The sequence below is a fragment of the Sciurus carolinensis genome, chromosome 6 (genome assembly GCF_902686445.1).
Source record: "Sciurus carolinensis chromosome 6, mSciCar1.2, whole genome shotgun sequence".
NCBI classification, from domain to species: Eukaryota; Metazoa; Chordata; class Mammalia; order Rodentia; family Sciuridae; genus Sciurus; species Sciurus carolinensis.
Window position 1 is genome coordinate 139,406,920 of NC_062218.1, and position 4,557 is coordinate 139,411,476.

The 4,557-nt window shown below is 44.8% G+C and overlaps 1 pseudogene; it reads left to right on the forward strand.

Moving 5' to 3' along the window:
• Positions 1-346: 346 nt before the first annotated feature.
• Positions 347-4,315, forward strand: LOC124986438 (polyamine-transporting ATPase 13A3-like; annotated as a pseudogene).
• The last annotated feature ends 242 nt before the right edge of the window (positions 4,316-4,557 follow it).

The following is a 4,557-nucleotide window of genomic DNA, read 5'->3' on the forward strand; positions in this document are numbered from 1 at the left end:
TCGCGGCGTGCTCCCCCGCCTGCCTGCCCGCCGGCTCTCCCCGCAGCGTGATCGGGGCGCCGCGGCCGAGGGGAGCGGGGTTCGCTACGTCGCCGGCGGCTGGAGGCCGTTTCGGAGTGCAGACCGCCCCCCTCCCCTGCGCACTTCCCCTGCCGCCCTCCCTTGTTCTCGCCCTGCCCGCTTGCACGCCGCCGCCGCGGGCGCCGAGGAGCACAGCTCGGACGCCCCTGTGCCCGGTCCGGGCCCCGCCGCGGCGCCTCCCTCTCAGCCCGAGCCGCAGCGCTCGGTGGCGGCGGCGGCGGCGGCGGCGGCGGCGGCGGCGGCGGCGCCTCGAGCCCGAGCGACCCGCGGCCGCCGGCGCCGGCCGAGAGCGATGGGGCTGGGCTGAGGCGAGGTGGTGGCGGCGGCGACAGCGGCGGCCCAGCCCCCCGCGGCCTCTTGGTTGCTCCGGCCGGGAGGCCGCAGAGGAGACGGCGCGGCAGCGTGGCGGATCTGACACAAACATCCTAGGATTTTGGTGTCTGGACATAGGAGTGTTGGATCGCCACCTAGGGATGAAAGATGCATCAGCAGGCCATACGCAAAGGCGGTGCTCCTGTAGGCCCAAACTTGCTTCGTTGAAATCTTTCATAGGCAGTATCCCACTTGCATCATGGGAATGGAGAAATTGAGACCAAGACAGTAAAAGCTTTTGAAAGTCCTGCTAATATCAGCAGTTGAGAGGAATTATGATGTAGTGCTGAAGTTCTTCAGTTATTGTGAAGCATAAGGCCTTTCAAACCACTGTAGATATGGACAAAGAAGAAAGGAAGACTATCAATCAGGGTCAAGAAGATGAAATGGAGATTTATGGTTATAATTTGAGTCGCTGGAAGCTTGCCATAGTTTCTTTAGGAGTGATTTGTACTGGTGGGTTTCTCCTCCTCCTCCTCTACTGGATGCCTGAGTGGTGGGTGAAAGCAACTTGTATCAGAGCGGCAGTTAAAGACTGTGAAGTGGTGCTGCTGAGGACTACTGGGGCTGGATGAAGGTGTTTCTTGTACGTCAATTTATGAAAAACATGGTGCAGGACTGACAAAAGAGATGCATGCCTACAGAAAATTGCTTTATGGTGTAAATGAAATGACTGTGAAAGTGCCTTCTGTTTTTAAGCTTCTAATTAAAGAGGTTCTCAATCCATTTTACATTTTCCAGCTGTTCAGTGTTATACTGTGGAGCACTGATGAGTACTATTATTATGCTCTAGCCATTGTGATTATGTCCATAGTATCGATTGTAAGCTCCCTATATTCCATTAGAAAGCAATATGTTATGTTGCATGACATGGTGGCAGCTCACAGTACTGTGGGAGTTTCAGTTTGTAGAGTAAATGAAGAAATAGAAGAGATATTTTCTACAGACCTTGTGCCAGGAGATGTTATGGTCATTCCTTTAAACGGAACAGTCATGCCTTGTGATGCAGTACTTATTAATGGTACCTGCATTGTAAATGAAAGCATGTTAACAGGAGAAAGTGTTCCAGTGACAAAGACTAATTTGCCAAATCCTTCAGTGGATATAAAAGGAATGGGTGGGGAATTATATAGTCCAGAAACACATAAACGACACACTTTGTTTTGTGGGACAACTGTCATTCAGACTCGTTTCTACACTGGAGAGCTCGTCAAAGCCATAGTAGTTCGAACAGGATTTAGTACTTCCAAAGGACAGCTTGTCCGTTCCATATTGTATCCCAAACCAACTGATTTTAAACTCTACAGAGATGCCTACTTGTTTCTGCTGTGTCTTGTGGCAGTGGCTGGCATTGGTTTCATCTACACTATTATCAATAGCATTTTAAATGAGGAAGAAGTTGGGGCAATAATCATAGAGTCTTTTGATATCATTACAATCACTGTGCCACCTGCACTTCCTGCTGCGATGACTGCTGGTATTGTGTATGCCCAGAGAAGGCTGAAAAAAGTTGGTATTTTCTGTATCAGTCCCCAATGGATTAATATTTGTGGACAGCTGAATCTTGTTTGTTTTGACAAGACTGGAACGCTTACTGAAGATGGTTTAGATCTCTGGGGGATTCAACGAGTGGAAAATACCCGATTTCTTTTACCAGAAGAAAATGTTTGCAATGAGATGTTGGTAAAATCCCAGTTTGTTGCTTGTATGGCTACTTGTCACTCACTTACAAAAATTGAAGGAGTGCTTTCTGGTGATCCACTTGATTTGAAAATGTTTGAAGCCATTGGATGGATTCTGGAAGAAGCAACTGAAGAAGAAACAGCACTTCATAATTGAATTATGCCCACTGTGGTTCGTCCTCCTAAACAACTGCTTCCTGAATCTACACCTGCAGGAAACCAAGAAATGGAGCTGTTTGAACTTCCCGCTATTTATGAGATAGAAATTGTTCGCCAGTTCCCATTTTCTTCTGCTTTGCAACGTATGAGTGTGGTTGCAAGGGTGCTAGGGGATAAGAAAATGGATGCCTACATGAAAGGAGCCCCTGAGGTCATTGCCAGTCTTTGTAAACCAGAAACAGTTCCTGTTGATTTTGAGGAAGTTTTAGAAGATTATACTAAACAGGGCTTCCGTGTGATTGCTCTTGCACATAGAAAATTGGAGTCAAAACTGACATGGCATAAAGTACAGAATATTAGTAGAGATGCCATTGAAAACAACATGGATTTTATGGGATTAATTATAATGCAGAACAAATTAAAGCAAGAAACCCCTGCAGTACTTGAAGATTTGCATAAAGCCAACATTCGCACTGTCATGGTCACAGGTGACAACATGTTGACTGCTGTCTCTGTGGCCAGAGACTGTGGAATGATTCTACCTCAAGATAAAGTTATTATTGCTGAAGCATTACCTCCAAAGGATGGGAAAGTTGCCAAGATAAACTGGCATTATGCGGACTCACTAACACAGTGTGGTAATTCATCAGCAATTGACTCTGAGGCTATTCCAATTAAGTTGGTCCATGGTAGCTTAGAAGATCTTCAGTTGACTCGTTATCATTTTGCAATGAATGGAAAGTCATTTTCAGTGATATTGGAGCATTTTCAAGACCTTGTTCCTAAGTTGATGTTGCACGGCACTGTGTTTGCACGTATGGCACCTGATCAGAAGACACAGTTGGTAGAAGCATTGCAAAATGTAGATTACTTTGTTGGGATGTGTGGTGATGGTGCTAATGATTGTGGTGCTTTGAAGAGGGCACATGGAGGCATTTCCTTATCAGAGCTTGAGGCTTCGGTGGCATCTCCATTTACCTCTAAAACTCCTAGTATTTCCTGTGTGCCAAACCTTATAAGGGAAGGCCGTGCTGCTTTAATGACTTCCTTCTGTGTGTTTAAATTTATGGCATTGTACAGCATCATACAGTACTTCAGTGTTACTCTCCTGTATTCTATCTTAAGTAACCTAGGAGACTTCCAGTTTCTCTTCATTGATCTGGCAATCATTTTGGTAGTGGTATTCACAATGAGCTTAAATTCTGCCTGGAAGGAACTTGTGGCACAAAAACCACCTTCAGGCCTTATATCTGGGGCCCTACTCTTCTCTGTTTTGTCTCAGATAAACATCTGCATTGGATTTCAATCTCTGGGTTTTTTTTGGGTTAAGCAGCAGCCTTGGTATGAAGTATGGCATCCATATTCAGATGCTTGTAATACAACAAGAAACCCACATTGGAATTCTTCACACATATACAATGAAACTGAACCTGATTCACGCAATATACAAAATTATGAAAATACCACGGTGTTTTTTATCTCGTTTTCAGTACCTCATAGTGGCAGTTGCCTTTTCAAAAGGAAAACCCTTCAGGCAACCTTGCTACAAGAATTATCTTTTTGTTATATCTGTGATTATTTTGTATGTTTTCATATTATTCATCATGTTGCATCCAGTTGCTTCTATTGACCAGGTTCTTCAGATAGTGTGTGTACCATATCAGTGGCGTATAACTATGCTCATCATTGTTCTTGTCAATGCCCTTGTGTCTATCATGGTGGAGAGCTTCTTCCTTGACATGGTCCTTTGGAAAGTTGTGTTCAATAGAGACAGACAAGGAGAATATCACTTTACCACCACCACACAGCCACCACAGGAGTCGGTGGATCGGAGGGGAAAATGCTGCTTGTCCTGGGCCCAGGGATGTAGAAAGAAGATGCCAAAGGCAAAGTACATGTATCTGGCACAGGAGCTATTGGTTGATCCAGAGTGGCCACCAAAACCTCAGACAACAGAAGCTAAAGCTTTAGTGAAGGAGAATGGATCATGTCATCATCACCATAACATAGCAATGACTTAGACTCAGTGGTATGATAATAGCAGTATTTGAGAGAATGTGATTTTAGGATTTTCTGGTCCTGTGTGTCAGTGTGGCACTCTTTCAATTTATGCCCTTTCTGGTAGTATCTGATTTAAGAGCTTTGTTTAAAACAAAACAAACTGCAAAAAGGTATTGACCTCATCGTTAAATTAACTATCATTCCTTCTATATCTTCATTCAGTAACCAAATATATACACTTAATTTTGATTGTTACCCTCAG